Here is an 18,383-nt window from a genome sequence, read left to right on the forward strand (position 1 = left end):
CATGAGAAAGGCATCCACCGCAGCTGCTTCCTGGTCTGGGACTGGAGAGCAATAAATTGGTAACCTCTTTGTCATCTGTGTAGCGAAGAGGTCTATAGAGGGTTCTCCCCACAGCATCCAAAGGCTGGTGCACACCTCGTGATATAGGGTCCACTCTGTTGTGAGAACTTGTCTTCCTCTGCTGAGAAGATCCGCCCTGACGTTCTTTTCCCCGTCTATGAATCGTGTTATCAGGGTTATGTCCCTCGCTTTCGCCCACAGTAGGTGGTCTCTCGCCGCCTCGTAAAGGGAATCTTAACGAGTGGCTATATACTGTATATAGCTTACGTCTCTGACGTTACGGCAGAAAATTCAAAACTCGCGCCAATCGCCGATTGGATAGCCAGGTGTACCACCAGCACACCCTAGCGAGGTACCTTGGAACCATCCCCTGTCCCTTCATATCTTCCATGCCTCTAGTCTCTAGAGGGGAGGAGGGTGGGAATTTAATTATATGTAACTACCAGGTATGTTCAAAAATTTATTTCATAATGAAAATAAAATTTTTAAACATAAGACTTACCTGGTAGTTATATATATAGCTGATTAACACCTTTGGTGGAGGGTTAGAGACAGCCAATATAGTTTGAATTCTGCTCAAGAGTTTAAATACAAAACAAGCTTAAGGGTTCGTACCTGATAAGGAAGCCGACTTCAATGATACTCTGCCATTATGTCCGCTTTCCTTATGAGATCCACCGGTCCTCTCAGGGGGCTGAAGATCCCTAGGAGCTTTCAAACCTGTGACCACACCTCTTAGTGACAGCGCGTCCTCTAATACCCAGTTCCGGGTGCTCTCAAGGAACAAAATAGACCACCAGATCAATCAATGATTGCGGAAGACTTGTCGCAATCTCCACAAGACAACCATAAAAAACAAATTAAAAATTCCAAAAGAAGAAAATGTATTAGGATTACTGTATGGGAATGTTGTGGTGGATCCTTCCCCAACTACTGTACTCGCTGCTACGTATGGTCCCAGAGTATACCAGTCCTCATATAGAGTCTGGACACTTTTCAAATAGTGTGAAGCAAACACAGATTTGCTCCTCCAAAAGGTTGTGTCCATAATGCTTTGCAACGAACGATATTAATTGAAGGCCACTGAAGTTGCTACAACTCTCACTTTGTGAGTCTTGACCTTTAAAAGTCTAAAGTCTGTCTCACTGCAATGTGCATGAGCATCTTTAATGCAATGTGGATGAGCATCTTAAATTAAAAGTCTGATAAAGAATGACAGGGCATTCTTAGACATCTGCAAGGAGGGTTTCTTGACCGAGCACCACAGGGCTTCCAACTTGCCTCTTAACTCCTTTGTTCTGTAAGTAGAACTTAAGGGCCCTTACTGGATATAGGACTAACTCATCGCCAACCACATCCGAAAGATTCGGAATCTCAAAAGACTTAGGCCAAGGTTGAGAAGGGTGCTCATTCTTGGTGAGAAAACCCAACTGCAATGAGCAGATAGCTTTGTTATCCTGAAAACCCACATTTTTACTGAATGCATGGACTTCACTAACTCGCTTGGCTGTTGCCAGACTAACCAAGAAAAGGGTTTTCATCGTGAAGTCCTTCAGAGATGTAGACTGCAAGGGTTCAAATCTGTCATTCATAAGGAACTTCAGGACTATGTCAAGATTCCAAGCTGGTGAATCCTGGTGACGTTGCTTCGATGTCTCAAAAGACTTAAGAAGTTCCTGTAAGTCTTTAATATTTGAAAGATCCAAATCTCTGTGCCTGAATACAGTTGCCAACATGCTCCTGTATCCCTTGATAGTGGATAAAGAAAAATTGCACTTCCTTCTCAGGAATAACAGGAAGTCAGCAATCTGGGTTACAGAGGTACTGGAAGAAGAAACGGAGTTGACTCTGCAACATTCCCTGAAAACTTCCAACTTGGATTGATAGACTCTGATGGTCAAGACCTTGCTCTTACAATCGTTCTAGCTGCCTCCTTCGAAAAATCTCTAGCTCTTTTGAGTCTTTCGATAGTCTGAAGGCAGTTAGCTGAAGATTTTGAAGACTTTGATGGTGTCTTTCCAAGTGGGGTTGTTTGAGTAAGTCTACTCTCAGTGGAAGGCTTCTGGGAGTGTCCACCATCCATTCCAGTACCTCTGAACCATTCCCTTGCGGGCCAGAAGGGGGCTACTAGGGTAATTCTGGTCCCTTCGCTTAACACAAACTTTTTTAACACCTTGTAAAGGATCTTGAAAGGCGGAAAAATGTACACGTCGAGATTTGACCAATCTAGCAGGAACGCGTCCGTGTGTGCTGCTTCGGGATCTGGCACTGGGGAGCAATGTGTCTCTAGGCTCTTGGTCTTTGAGGTCGCGAAAAGGTCTATGCAAGGGCGACCCCAAAGTTTCCACAGACTCCTGCAAACTTCCAGATGGAGTGTCCACTCTGTCGGTAGGACTTGCCCTCTCCTGCTGAGACTGTCTGCTAAAACATTCTTCTCCCCTTGGATGAACCTTGTTATCAGAATTACGTTTCTTTCCTTTGCTCAGATGAGCAGATTCCTCGCCGTCTCGTAAAGGGAAATCGAGTGAGTTCCTCCTTGCTTGGTAATGTAAGCCAATGCTGTGGTGTTCTCGGCATTGACTTGTACATGCTACCTTGTTCCGGACTGACCCTTCGAAGCTTTCCAGGGCCAAAAGGACTGCTAACAGCTCCTTTTGGTTTATGTGAAGGACTTTTGAGCCTCCGTCCACAACCCTGATACTTCCAGCTTGCCCAGTGTTGCTCCCCACCCTGAGTCCGAGGCATCGGAACACAACACAAGGTCTGGGTTCTTCAGATCTAATGGGTAACCTTCTTGAAACTTGACTGAGTCGTTCCACCACTGAAGGCAACTTCTTATTGACTCCGTGACTGGAATACACATCGACTCCAAATCCTTCTTCCTGTTCCAGTGAGAATTGAGGTGAAACTGGAGAGGTCGAAGATTCAGTCTTCCTAGAGAGACAAACTGTTCTAACGAGGAGAGGGTTCCCAACAGACTCATCCACTTCCTCGCAGAACACTTCTGCTCTCCTAGAAACGATTGTGCTTTCCGGATGGCTTGCTCCGTCCTTAAGGGAGACGGAAAAGCCCGAAAAACTCTACTCTGAATCAGCATCCCTAAATAGAGAATCTCTTGTTATGGTGTCGGAGAAGATTTGGCCTTATTGACCAGAAGCCCCAATTCTTCTGTCAACTTCAATGTTGTCTGAAGATCCTTCAGGCAGAGATCGTGAGAGCCAGCTCTGAGAAGCCAATCGTCTGATTCCTCTTGAGTGGAGAATCCTTGCCACATTGAGCATAAGTTTCGTAAAAATCTGAGAGGCGGTGGTTTGAGGCTGAAACACAGGGCTCGAAACTGAAAAACATCTCCCTGGAATACGAACCTCAGGTAATGCTTGAAGCTCGGATGAATAGGGATGTGGAAATAAGCGTCCTGGAGGTCCAGTGAGACCATCCAGTTGCCCTTCCTTACTGCTGCAAGCACTGACTTCGACGTCTCCATCGAGAACTTTGTCTTTTGGATAAAGGTGTTGAGAATACTTACGTCCAGAACTGGACGCCATCTCCCATATCGTACCATATACTAGACCTAGAAGCTAATCTAGTTGGGGGAAAAGCGAAGGCTGCTTTCCCTTGGTCCTTTTTGGATCCCATCCAGTCTCCCATCAACTTAAGAGCACTTCGACGAACGAGACAGATCCATTTTAGTAAACAGCGACTTCTTCTTCGGTTTCCCAAGCGTGAATTCCTATGGAGGTGAACGTGGAGCAACGGGAACAAAAGACTTTGGGAACTCATCATTGAAAACCTTCATGAGTTTCTTCAAGTCCACTGATGGGCGAAAAGATTTAGTGTCTTCTTTAGATAACTCCTCAAAAGGTTCGACAGGAGAAAGGAGAACATCAACTTCTTCGTCTGATAAAGTCCCTTGACGTTCTGTGACACGCTCGCGGTCCACGCGATCATAGCTGAGGAGTTCTGGATCTTGCTCGACGTCCTGTCTGAGCTCTCGCTGCTTGACATCGCGTCCTGGAGGACGTTCGGCTCGACCTCCCACCTTGCTGGACGCTCGACGTCCTGGATCAAAGGACGCTCGACTAAACGACTAGAAGAACGCTTAACGTCCCACTTAGCCAAAGAAGGACGCTCAAAATCCCGCTTAGCCAAAGAAGGACGCTCAACGTCCCGCTTAGCCAAAGAAGGACGCTCAACATCCCGCTTAGCCAAAGAAGGACGCTCAACATCCCGCTTAGCCAAAGAAGGACGCTCGGCATCGCGTCTTGCTGGGCGCTCAAAAGCATTTGCTGTAGGACGCTCACTATCACTTCTAATAGAATGTTCGGCGCTTCGTTTTGAAGGACGCTCGACTTCCTGGAAGGCAGGATGTTCAACGTCGCGTGATGTTGGGCGTTTAATGTCACGTTCGCCAGGACACTGGACGCTACGCGCTGTCGAACGCTCAACGCGTCCAGATATTTGCCGTTCGTCTACAAGTGTCTCGCGACTCGCCGCCTTGCGTCGCTTGGCGTCCAGAGTGGAAGCTTCCGTAGCTTGATAGCTTTGTATAAAGGACGAAAGCTTTTGCTGCATCTCTTGCAACATATTAAGATTAGGGTCTACTAGCAAAACAGGTGACTATACATCAAGCCCAGGCTCCTTTTCTACACCACTCAAATACCGCTTTGAGCATCCAGAGAGCGAGAGCAAATCTGAAGGAGGCGGAGGAGCATGAACCGAGGTCATGCCCGGTTCAGACAACTGCCCAACAACTGGACGATTCTTTGCAGAAACTAACGTCCTAGCAGGACGCTTGGAAGGCGAGCTCTCTTCGGTAGAAGGAAAACATTCTGGGCTGCTCCAATGGCTACAGCCTGGACGTTGTGATGTCCTGGAAGGACGCTGGTTGCCATTATCAAACTTTCTCTTAAGAGGTCTGGACACTAGACACCAGCCCCTTTTAGGCACATCGTCATCCGAGGATGAATAAAACGCCTTAACCTCACCTTTCCTATGGTGAGGGCGAGCGTCCTGGGAAACATCAACAGGAACACTCTAGGGGACGTCTGCTTGGGAGCTAAAGCCTCTCGTTTCCTTTCGTCTTTTGACATACCTTCTCCCAGGGGTTGGGGAGCTTGGAAGAGGTCTAGGACTAGGAGAACAACAAGCCCGAGCAGGCGCACCCTCCACAGCACTAAAAACACTCACTGCACTTCTCGCACTTTCACTTTTAAGCTGCTTAACGTCGGATATTAATTGCGTCCTATCTGCAACGAGACTCAACCTTTGCACCCAAATCCTGAATAGCCAACATCATGTCTTTAAGTGTAGGATCATTAGCGGTACTCGTAGTGGGAACAGGAACTACCAATACAAGGGAAGGAATAGGTTCAGTGACATGGGAAGAGGAAAAATCTCTAGAAGAGTGAGAAGAACTACGCCTCAACCTATCTCTTTCTAACCTTCGCGTATGGCGATCGAATTCTAGCCACTCATGATCAGATAATAGAAGGCATTTGTCACATCTATCATCCAGCTCACAAACCTTACCTCTACATTTAAAACAGAGCGAATGAGGATCAATGGAGGCCTTTGGCAACCGGGTCTTACACCCACTCACACACACACTAAAAGTTACAGGGGGGTGGCCATTTTGAAAAATTGTTAGAGATCAAAACAAGCAAGGACCAAAATATCAATATCCAAACATAAATCAAGAGTATCCAATAGAAAATCCAATCTAGCGAGAGTCAAAAACCAAATTATTGTACTTCACCAAAGGGACAGCAAAAATATCAGGAAAAAAGTGAGGAGAATATCCAACAATGTTGGAGCTACGGCAGCAGAGAAGATATGAAGGGACAGGGGATGGTTCCGAGGTACCTAGCTAGGGTGCGCAGGTGGTACACCTGGCTATCCAATCGGCGATTGGCGCGAGTTTTGAATTTTCTGCCGTGACGTCAGAGACTTAAGCTATATATATAACTACCAGTTAAGTCTTATGTTTAAAACTAGAAAATAGTAAATTAACCGTCCAGGTCAAAAACCAACAAAGTCTATCTAAACTGAGTGAAAGTCAAAAGGGAAAATCCAAAAAATGCAGCGAAAGCCATCAACAATAATCAAACAAAAGGTACTTCACCAAATTTGTAGATAAAGTAAACCACAACGAAACGAATTTCCGACGTGTTGACTCGATCAACGGCAGGGAATTTCTGAGGAATGTTGGGAACGGTTCCAGTTACCAACTGAGAGGGCGCTCAGGTATGACCACCTGCTCACCTGGCGGTGATTGCCGCGAAATTTGAATTTCTGCCGTGCGCGCGACGAAACGTGGGATTAAAGCTATATACAGTATATGTAACTACCAGGGAAGTTACATATTTAAAAACAGTAATTAAGGATAATGGTAGACAAGAGTGGTTATTATCAAGGAAAGAAACATCAATGGCACTGGTCAAATCTGACGGAAGCAGTACCAAGTACAGTACTTCTCTCTGTCCAACAGGGAGGAGAGGGAACTACGGCCCCATGCTAATGATTAAGAGGTTGTGTCACCTCAGCCATAACCAAGGGCTGCTGGCTGCAATCCTCATCCTTGAAAGCTGCCCTCTTCTCAACTTGGGATACCAAAGTACAGTACCTCTCAAGAGAGAAGGGATCATCACCAGTACAGTACTCCCTAATCTAGATAGTAAATGTGAAGGAGAGAGCCATAATTCCTCCAAAACCTGGCCTAAAGAGATGTGCATCTCCAACCAGTTGGGATACCAAGGTAGACAAGCTAGCCACCTGAGTCTCAGCCTGGCAAGCATAAAGAGTGAACAGCTAATGGGAATAAAACCAGATACCAAGACCTTGGGGCTCTACTAATTCATGGCACAAGGCAGCGGACTTGCTTGGCTGACAAACGTTCATGGCACAGCTTGGGGGAATGCTCCCCCAGCATAGTTACCCAAGTAAAGCTAGCCACCCAAGGAGGGTGAGGTTGCAGCGACCAAAGAAACTAACGAGTTTGAGTGGGACCCGAACCCCAGTCTAGCATTTACCAGTCAGACACATTATCGCATCGGCCACGACAACCCGTAAGAAGAAAAAAAGCATCAGAATATGAAGAAGAGAGAGGAGGAAGAGCAAGAGGAGTAGGAGGGACTGGAAGAGAAAACTTACTTCTTTCTCTTAACAAATTTCTCCACAGTCTCTGCAAGCAGAAAAGGCGTAGGTTTGAGCAACCATTGAAGACCATGTTCCCCAAAGGGAAGAAATAACAGGGGTTGCTCTAACAGGAACCACAACACTGATGGTTACTGTCACATGTGAAACACTAGGTACTAACACTGGCACTGTTCACTAGTTCCCGTGTCATGGGCCAAAAGGTTACAGGTATAGGGGTGACAGCACAGAGGCAACAAGCATGGGTGATGGGCACCAAGGTGATGTGCGAGTTTCACTGGCACTGTTACCTTCTCACACCCCTCATTGGCTTTGGCACTAGAACTTTCACCAGAGCAGAAGCCTTCTTTGGATTTTTACACACTGCAGGAACCACTAGCTCCGAGATCACAGGCTCTGGGATAACTTCTGGAATTACTAGCACAGTGGGCAAAGAACCCATGCTACCAACTCACTCAAAAATAACTGAGAGCCTACTCCTTCGTTACTGTTACGGTACTCGGTGACGTCATAACCGCCGCCATCTTGGTTGACGTCACCGCTGCGCGCCTTCCCCATTCCTTCACTCGTAGCGTCTTTGGCCAGGTATCTTTTTCCCAGTTATTCGCTATTAGTTTCGTCATGTCGCAAACCTCAGCCTCCCCTTCTTCCGGAAAGTTGAGTACCATATTCTTGTATCGTATAAATCAGCTCTGGCCGTAAAGTAACGCCAATTTATCTTAAAATACAGTGTTTTGTGGCGGAGCTGCTGTCTTAACCGGAGGCGTCATGACGCTGACGCTGTTGTTCGCATCGCATGCTTTATTTAATTAGCCAGAACAACCTTCCCGGTTTTATAACTAATGTCAGTATTAGTTATTTAGTCTTCATTGCTAGGAATTAGTTATATTATGGCGATAGTATTCGTTTTCGGCGAGTGTAGGTAGCCGAATCCTCTCGCTAGCTTGCTAGCCTAGCCCCTAGGCTCGATAGCCTAGGCGTTTTAGTTTGCTTTCATCCATGATATAATAAGTGTTCCTAGTGTTAAATTATGAAATGAAGATGTTAGGCATTTATACATAAGATTCAGTGATTGCACATGTTTTTCCTCCTTCTAGAAAGAATACAAGGGGTTTCGATGATCTTGGTAGTCGACTCCCTCCCCCCTAACCTAACGCCTGGACTTTGGTATACTGTACTTTCTCAACTCCCCGGTTACCTTCATCGTAAGGTAATCTCTCCTCCCTCTGAGGTAGCTTAGACTACATCCTAACCCTCTTTACCTTGAATCGTATTCAAGTGAGGTTAGGCTAGGATTATTTTCTTTCCCCACCCATAGCCATATTTCATGAGCTTTGAGTTTGGGACAGAACCTCAGCGTACCAGTCGTTTGCCCCAAGCTACCCCATTAGGCGAATGAACTCTCCTTTTGGTTCTGCTGGTCGACAAACTGGGGGCTCTGCCCTTCCCCCTAGGCCACACCTGGTAGGGTTACGACCCTTCCTCCGTGGCCTAGCGACTTTTCCTACACCTACCTTCCCCGGACTATGGGATATGTTCCCCTAGCCTAGGTTAGGCAGGCCATGGGATTCTGTTTCTTTATAGTTTAGGACGGCACATCCGTGCCGCTCCTTCTCTGTACTAACCTACCCTAGGCTGGAGAAAATTCTTCCTACACATAGGTTAGTGCCAGTACTGGAACAGAACCCCCCCCCTGGAGTGCCGGTGAGGGCTCACGCCTTCCCCTACACTCCTTCTCAGGACCCTCTCCCCTCCCCCTCTGTCCTTTGGTTATGGCCTAGCCATCACACCCCTGTCCACCGTCTTACAACTCGACCAAGTGCCGGCGGGTTGTGGGGTCGGCCCGGTCCTTTCGTTGGTTAGTCCGAACTGCTAGGCTTCCCACATAGTTGAACTAAGGGATAGCATACGACAGGTCGGTCTGCCGGCGGAACACCTCACTATCTTAAGAGTGTTCTTCGGTCCTCCCTTGGGCCACCACCCGCAACTCTAGCCGACTGCCGGCTCTGTTGCGGCTGGATGAAAGGTTGCCATTCTCTCCCTTCCATTTGAACACTCCTTCCGGAGGAAGACAAGGTTAGGGTAGTGAGCTACCGCCCTTCCCTCCTCCTTCCTCCATACTTTCTCTCTATCTCAATCAGTGCCAATCCACTGTCACACTACTCTGCCGGCTACAGCCGTCAGTTTAGACCTGGTATCCTCTCTCTCTCATAGATTGAAGTCAGGGTCGGAGTACCTAAAGCCGGTTGCCTGCCGACTGCCGGGGGCCGCCGACATGCCGGCGATCTGCCATCATCCTGAGGTTTCGCCCTTTCTCCGCCACATAGACTGATGGCTGGGAGGGGTTCCCCCTCAATTGGAGATTCGCCGGCGAGCGGCGCGCTTCCGTCATGCCGGCGTGCTGCCGGAGCCACCTAATCATATTACATCAGTGGACTGTCACTTCTTCTCTGCCGGCAATGCGCCGGCAGTGTCTATTGTATAGCTATATACGATAGCCAGTACATCTATGGTATAGTACATACCCTAGTCAGAAAACTATGGTGTATAGTTATGCAGTAAATATTTCTAGCATACTCTGTGCATCCATGCGCAGTCCCTTGCCGGGACCTACCTGAATTGGGGATGATCTACTCTCCTTTTCCCTTAAGCTGAATGAACTCAGCTCTCTCCATCTCACCATTGCTAATACTCTGGAGGAAGCACAAGGAGTGCTATTATCCATTTCGGATATCCCATCCCCCTCCTTAGGGCGTTCTCAAAAAGGCCCTAGAATTAGTTATGGTGCGAGGTCACAGCAATTGGCTGGGCGGGATGCACATGTATGTGTCTTTCCTGCTTCATTTCCAGCTTACCTATCCTAAGCTTACACTTGGAAGTCTTATATTGTAATTGACATTTCTTTTAAAACCTAATCTAAGATTACTTTAAGTCAATGATATAGACTTCTGTAGACTCATGTACCCCTTCCTTCTTTACAGGAGGAGTACATCCGGTGTAAGAGCGCCTTCTGCAGCGTTCGGCGCCCGGACTTCTAAGGCCACCTGGCGTGCCGAACCCACGGCAGCTGTTCCGTTTCCCAAGGAACTCTCCGCTATTGGGACCTGCAGGTCTACACCGTCTGCAAGGACCTGCTCAACGAAGCGTTCGAGGCCCCCCGTCTGAGGAGGCCAGGGACATCGCTCGCGAGAAACTACGCAAATGGGTGCGTGGTTTCCAGAAGAACGCCAAGGGGCCCTATCTCCCTAGTGAGAAGATGAGCGCTTTGCTCTTCCCCAAAGCATCTGCGGATGCTGTCATCCCCAAACCGAAGATCCCCTGCGTCCAACTGATGGTCGAACCGAACGTATCGGACGCACTTCAAGACTTCCATCTTGAGGAGGTGGAATGGATGTTGGAAGTGTCGGACACCACCGAAAGGACCCTGATGGCCGAGGGTCCAGAAGAGAAGGAGCCTAGGGAGGCTCCTGACTCTGAGGGTGAAGGCACCCCTGCCCCCTCTATCACTTCCGTTGCTGTTTCGGAACCCGGCCCCTCTACCTCTTCCACTCCAACACCTGCAAGAGTGGACACCCCCGTGGATAACCTCCAAGCTTTGGTGGCGATCCTGGACGAGAGGATTCGCCAGAGGGACGAGGATTTCAAGAGGGAAATCCTACGCCTATCCAAACAGACCCCGAGGAAGATCACCGTGAAGGATCTTCCCCAATGCTCAGTGATGAACCCATGGAGGCATGCAGAACACATGCCGATCACGAGCGGACGTATCTTCGTCAACGATATGCTAGGCGCCATTCCCCTTGAAGAGGTGGAGTTTTCGCCTAGCTTTGAAGCTTATCTGGACTGTTACATCCATATCAAGTCTGAGCCAGTTTCCAAGGAAGAAACCGAGCCTAAGAAGAACATCGTTTTCATTAATGCAAAGGCTCAATCTCTTCTGGCCGGCTGCCTGAAGAGCAAGGGCTACACCAACTCCAAGGTGCCGGCCCTCAGCAAGAAACACCCATCTTTTCTTGCTCCTGCCACCATGGTCTTCCCCTTTGCAGAGAAATCCCTGCTAGCCGTGTTGAAAGCGGTGGAGGAAGGGAAACCCTGCCCTACATTGGAGGATTGTAGGCCCCTCTCCCTCACCCTCCCTCCCGACGCCAAAAACTGGAAAGACATCCAGTTAACTTTCTCTGTGGGAAAGTTAGAGGCTGACATCGCTGGACGGCAGTTCAACGAGAACCTCCCCAAGCTCTCCGAATACCTTCTGCGTCGGAAGCTGGACACGAAAGAGAGGCTAGCTGCCTCCCTCTCCCTTCAGGTCCAGATGGAGACAATGGCCGGGGACACAAGGACCCCAGGCTTCTATATGGTCTTGGCTAAGACCCATCTTGCCACCCTGATGAAGGATTTCTATAGCTTCATCAGGGCCCGGAGAGCATGCAGAGTGTTCGTGTTTGCGAATGCCACCGTAAAACACGAACCCCGGAAACTGATTTCCTCCAACATCTGGGGGAAAGATCTCTTCCCTAAGGACCTCGTGAAAGAGATCGTCGACAGAGCCGCCACGGAGAACTGGAACCTTCTCCATAAGTGGGGCATGTCGGAGAAGAGGAAATCTTCTCAGGATGAGGGCCCCCAACCTAAGAAGAAGACCAACAAGCCCAGACCTCAGCAGCGTCAGGCTAAGCGCCAGTTTCCGGCACCCGCCGCTCCCCAGTTGGTGGCTCAGCCCCAACAAACCTTTCAGTTGGTACCCCAGCCAGTGGTGGCTCAGTCACCAGCTTTCACGCCAGCCTACGAAAGGCAATCGACTACCTTTCGTCCCAAAGGTAGAGGCGCCAGCAGTGACTCCTCTCGACGTCCCTCCAGAGGGAGAGGAGGACGGGGAGCAAGCGGCCGAGGTGGTAAACCCTCGGGAAACCAGAAGCAATGAGATGCTTCCGGTGGGAGGAAGAATCCGCCTCTTCCGGGATCATTGGACCTTCGATCCTTGGGCTCACAGCATCATCAAGAACGGACTAGGGTGGAGCTGGGTGACACCACCCCCAGTTTTCCACCAATTCTTCCAACACTCCACCCCCATCCTGGAAGAATACGTCCAAGAACTCTTGAACAAGAATGTGATCAAGAGGGTCTAGTCCACCAGGTTCCAAGTAAGACTATTCTGTGTTCCCAAGAAGGACTCCGACAAACTCAGTCATTCTGGACTTGTTCCTTCTCAATAAGTTCATAGTGAACAACAAGTTCAAAATGCTGACTCTTCAGCACATAAGAGCCCTGCTGCCTCAAAAGGCTTAGTCTCGATAGACATGACGGACGCCTACTGGCACATTCCAATGAATCGCCAGACCTCCTCCTACCTAGGATTCAGGCTTCAAAGAAGATAGTACGCCTTCAGAACCATGCCCTTCGGGCTAAACATAGCCCCAAGGATATTCACGAAGCTCGCAGAGACGATCGTCCAACAGCTACGCTTACAAGGCGTCCAGGTGATGGCTTACCTGGACGAGTGGCTGGTGTGGGCAGCATCCATAGAAGAATGCCTGCAAGCTTCTACAAAGGTGATCCAATTCTTGGAACATTTGGGCTTCAAGATCAACACCAAAAAGTCTCGACTTGCTCCAGCTCAGTAGTTCCAATGGCTAGGAATCCATTGGGACCTTCAGTCACACCATCTTTCCATTCCACTGAAGAAAAGAAAGGAAATAGCGGGATCTGTCAAGAGACTCCTAAAATCCAAACGGATTTCGAGACGACAACAGGAACGGGTGCTTGGCTCCCTTCAGTTCGCTTCAGTGAAAGACCCAGTGCTGCGAGCACAGCTAAAGGATGCATTGGGAGTCTGGAGAAGATACGCATCAATCGCTCGAAGAGATCTCAAGAGACCTCTGCCGACCAGGCTTCGATCACTCCTAAAGCCATGGTCGGAGGCAAAGAACCCGAAAGATCGGTACCTCTTCAACCACCATCTCCAACGGTCGTTATCCACACGGATGCATCGCTAGAAGGATGGCGGGTCACTCCCACCAACGACAAGTTCAAGGAACATGGTCTCCTCTATTCAAGACGTTTCACATCAACATCTTGGAGGCCATGGCGGTCCTTCTCACTCTGAAGAGGCTGTCTCCACGTCCCTCAGTCCACATCCGTCTGACTCTGGACAGCGACGTCGTGGTCAGATGTCTCAATCGTCGGGGCTCAAGATCGCCCGAACTCAACCAAGTGTTGCTACCCATCTTACGCTTGGCGGACAAGAAAAGATGGCACCTCTCAGCAGTTCACCTACAAGGATTCCGCAACGTGACGGCGGATGCTCTATCTAGGGCAACTCCGATAAGAGTCAGAATGGTCCCTAGACGCAGACTCATTCTCCTTCATCTCCCATAAGTCCCAGAACTACAGATCGACCTCTTCGCAACGAGCAACAACAAACAACTTCCTCGCCATGTGTCCCCATACGAGGACCCCCGAGCGGAAGTGGTGGACACCATGTCCCAAGATTGGAACAGATGGACCAAGATTTACCTTTTCCCTCCACCCAATCTTCTGCTGAAAGTCCTCACCAAACCGAGATCCTTCCGAGGAACAGCGGCCCTAGTGGCCCCGAAGCAACTGGTTCCCATTAATCCTGGAATTACAACCAAAGCTAATTCCCCTACCAGACCCAGTTCTAACCCAGCAAGTTCAGAAGTCGACTGCCTTTGCTTCAGCAAGGAAAACCCGAGACCTACAGCTCATGATTTTCTCTCCCTAGCCGTCAAGAAATGTGGGAGGTTGGGCTGTGGCACCCTAGCAGTACCAGCTGAACTCGGTTGAGTCCCTGATTAGGCTGAAGGAACATAGAGAGTAGAGGTCCCCTTTTTGTTTTGTTTCATTGTTGGTGTCGGCTACCCCCCAAAATTAGGGGAAGTGCCTTGGTATATAGATAGATAGATAGCCGTCAAGAAGAGGCTTGGGATCTCGAAGAAATGCTTAGACTTCTTAGAGGAATATAAAACAAAATCTACCAGAAGGCAATATGAAGTGGGTGTCCTTTGTCAAGGCTAAAAATCCTACGGAAATTTCAATGGATTTTTGTTTGTCCTTTATTCACCTTCATGGAGAAGGCTTAGCAGCCAACACGATTTCCACTTGCAAATCGGCCTTGACGAGACCATTACTCTATGCCTTCCAGATAGACCTGTCAAATGACATCTTAAACAAGCTGTCAAAGGCATGGGCTAGGCTCAGACCTGCACCCCCACCGAGACCCATTTCTTGGTGTCTTGACAAGATGCTCCACTTTGCCTCAAGTTTGGACAGTGCAACTTGCCCTCTGAAAGATTTGACTCAAAAAGTGATTTTCCTATTTGCTCTTGCCTCGGGAGCCCGAGTCAGTGAGATAGTGGCATTATCAAGAGAAGAGGGCCAGATCCAGTTTGCTGAAACAGGCGAGCTTACCCTCTTTCCTGACCCAACGTTTCTCGACAAGAACGAGCTACCCACTAAAAGGTGGGGCCCCTGGAGAATCTGCCCTCTGAAGGAAGATGTCTCTGTGTCCAGTGGAGAGTCTAAAGGTCTATCTTCGAAGAACTTCAGACTTTGGCGGAGGACAGCTCTTTAGGGAAAAACATCAAACAACTAAGGGCGAAGATCACCTACTTTATTCGCAGAGCTGATCCTGACAGTACACCCGCAGGTCACGATCCCAGAAAAGTCGCCTCTTCTCTGAACTTCTTCCAGTCCATGGACTTCGAAAGTCTTCGCTCTTTCACAGGCTGGAAGTCTTCAAGAGTGTTTTTCAAACACTACGCGAAGAAGGTGCATGAACTTAAGAGATTTGTGGTAGTTGCAGGTAGTGTGCTAAAACCTGCTGCTTAGCGCTGCGTAGAACAGTGAGTTATTCGGGACTCTAGGGGTGTCTGTGTCGACCCTAGTGCACAACATGGTGAAATTAGTGCCTGCTCGGGACACTACGGACTGTTCTTAAACAAAGGTGAAGTCACATAGACTAAAACATGTGTGCCACATGTTCTTAACATGAAGTGTATATAAGACATTCTAGAAAAACTTTATAGTTCCTACAGGACTAATGTGTGTAATGGCAAGTTTTTCCTTTTCAGATTCCACACCCCTTTTTCTATTAGTCTTGAGCCTATGTTACTGATTGCATTCCATTACAATATATATTTATTAACTGCTGTATGCTAATTCTTATTTTGACTAAAAAATGAAATTAGAATTTGCTCTACTCGAGCGTCTTATTTCGCCCTCATTTAGGAAATAAAATACTGTTTGAGAGTTTTACTTCCCTCATGATATGATTGATACTCTGAACAATAATTATACTATTGTTTTTTCATTGATACAAACTCATCTAGACTAAGGTAATTTGTTCCAACACGTTGTACTTACCATCTTCTATCTGGCCCTGGGACCGGCAGGTATCTCTGATGCTAGGCGAGTTCCTCTATCAAGTAACTTCAAGATTTTCCTTACGTCCAATAGGACTCTTCCCTGCTGGGGGGGGGGGGGGGCAGGAAGCGGGATCATAGTCCATGTTTCTCTGAAGTGACATGTAACGGAAATGTCACAGGTCTCTTTGGTCATCACACCAAAGGAATATTGTCTAGAAGTCGTATGGCACTACAAAAAGGGAAAAAATCCACGATACATTAATTCTCTGGTACACTTCCATCAGGACGACATGGCCTGAGGCCATAAAACGGATTTTGAGCGAAGCAAAAAATCTAATTTTGGGTGAGATATCCATGTCGTCCTGATAGACCTACCCTTGTTCTCTATTCAGGCCCCTCCCAATCTTATTGTATCATGGAGGCTGGCCTAGACGCCGGAAGGAATGAGGAAGGCGCGCAACGGTGACAAACCAAGACGGCGGCCAAACATGGCGGCGGTTATGACGTCACCGAGTTCCGTAACAGTAACGAAGAAGGAGAACTTAGTAACGGCTCCTCCCATAACTTGCCACACTTCCCCCTCGAAGCGTAAACGCTATGTGGGGTGCAGATAGCTATGTGGCGTGTCAAGCATACGTCCCCTGTTATTATACGATATCCTAAAGGGAAACCTTATGGGTACTCGCGCCAGAAGTTAGAATTCTGTGAAACCTTTAGTTAAATTCTCTGGGAATATCTACTGTGGTCAAATATACCCTAAGGAAGCTACTGAAGGAACCTTCCATCAGGACGACATGGCTATCTCACCAAAAAATAGATTTTTCGCTTCGCTCAAAATCCGTTTTATCTTCGATCATCATCCTGGAAATGGAAATTATTCAATGGTTACAGTACCTGAAATTTTGTGATTCTACTCTCCACAGATTCAACATAATTCATTCAGACATACTGCATTTTTAAAAGACTTGAATAGTACACACTAGTCCTGAATAATAATACTATAATAAGGTATCATATAGGAGGCCTGTACATTAAGTGCTAAATGTAAAACCCCACAGTTCTGTAAAAGACCCATAAAACATGGTCGGTCATCTATCATTTCAACAATGATATTCACGAAAGCTTCCAAGAAATCTCACCTAAATTCCCTCAGGCGAGTTGTACTCCTAAAGTAAGCTAAAGGGGCACTCAATAGAGCACAGACTTCTGCCAGGGCAGTTTATTTCTCAACCTTTTGGATTTATTTTGGATGTTTTGCCCGTCAGTGACCTTGATCTTTGACCGTCCAAAATTTAATTACTTCCAGCTCTTACGCAAGTTTAAAATCCCTGCAAGTTAAATAACTTGATGATTAAAATTGTGGCTGTATGGTTGATGACCAGAATTTGACATTTAGCTTGACCTTGACCTTTAACCTTAACACGTATTAACCGACATGGATTTTCATGCCCTCAAATAAGAACCAAGTTTCAAGTCTGTGACAACGATGTCCAAACTTGTAACCGATTATGCGAATTGGACATTTTGCTAGGCAGTGACCTTGACCTCCCAAAATTTAATCACTTCCAGCTTTTTGCATTACAGCTAATCCCTCCAAGTTTCATTACCCTACGATTAAAACAGTGGCCAGGAAGGTGTTCACAAACAAACAGGGTAAAAAATTGTGGCTGTATAGTTGATTAATGGAATTTGATCTTTTGCTTTACCTTGGACCTCGACATAAACATGGGTTAACTGGCGTGGATTTTCATTTACTCAAATATGAACTAAGTTTGATATCTCTGAGACAACGATGTCCAAACTTAACGCTGAATACGTGAATTGAACATTTTGTTTGATCGTGACCTTGACCTTCCAAATTTTAATAATTTCCATCTTTATTTTACCCAACAATTAATTCCTGCAAGTTTCGTTACTCTACGATTAAAATTGTGGCAAGGAATGTGTTCGCAAGCAAAAGAACAAACACACTAAGTCACAAACACTAGCAGGGGTAAAGCATAACCTTTCTTCCAACTTCGTTGACGGAAGTATTACGGGTTATTGAGATTTGAGGCAGACGTCACGACTCACGAGTAAGGTCAACTAAATGTTTCACGAAATTTAAAGCAAAAGTAATCAATGTAATGAGAATATTTACCTCAAGAACATTCAACGGACAAATTGCTAACAGGCAATTGAACTTTCTATGGCCAGCGTTAGAAAAATCTTGGGCAAACCACACAATCTACATCCAATGCTCGTAAAATATATTATCTATAAATCCCAATATGTTAAAATTCCAGTATGGCTACAAACTGACGAGTACTTCATAATTGCTACGGCGGCAAGGCTTCCAAAAATTTTATGTCCAATTACAAAGACAAAAATACAATTGTAATTATTAAATTTACCTTCGTTATCTGGCATACAAGCAAAAATTATACAGGACATTAAATTGACAATTTTTTACCTCAATTCGTAACATTATATCCCACACATACCTTGAGTTATTACAGCTTTACTGTTGAAAGTCTGTATCCTACCTCTCAGTTCTTCATAGGGAACTTACCGAATGAAAGCCCGGTTTGTCACAATGCTAACGATAGTACGGTACCTTCTCTCCCTACCGACAGCCTTCAAACAACAGCTATTCAATTCAACAGAACTATCGAATTACCCCGTTTTCGGTTCCATACAGTTGTGGCCGCCCTTCTTACAAACTTCAAACTGAAAGAAAAAATTAAAAAAAAATATTCAGCTTCATTATTACTTTAATCTCTTGAATGCCATAGTTTGTCTTCCCTT

The 18,383-nt window shown here is 46.9% G+C and overlaps 1 long non-coding RNA gene across 1 annotated transcript in view; it reads right to left on the minus strand.

Moving 5' to 3' along the window:
- LOC137626052 (uncharacterized) overlaps nt 1-18,154 on the minus strand; it is a 38,444-nt gene extending 20,290 nt beyond the window's left edge. Inside the window, exon 1 of the long non-coding RNA XR_011040967.1 lies at nt 18,080-18,154. This is a non-coding gene — a long non-coding RNA (uncharacterized lncRNA). The remainder of the gene's footprint in view (nt 1-18,079) is intronic.
- Nucleotides 18,155-18,383: the final 229 nt, after the last annotated feature.

Source organism: Palaemon carinicauda, chromosome 33 (assembly GCF_036898095.1).
Source record: "Palaemon carinicauda isolate YSFRI2023 chromosome 33, ASM3689809v2, whole genome shotgun sequence".
NCBI classification, from domain to species: domain Eukaryota; kingdom Metazoa; phylum Arthropoda; class Malacostraca; order Decapoda; family Palaemonidae; genus Palaemon; species Palaemon carinicauda.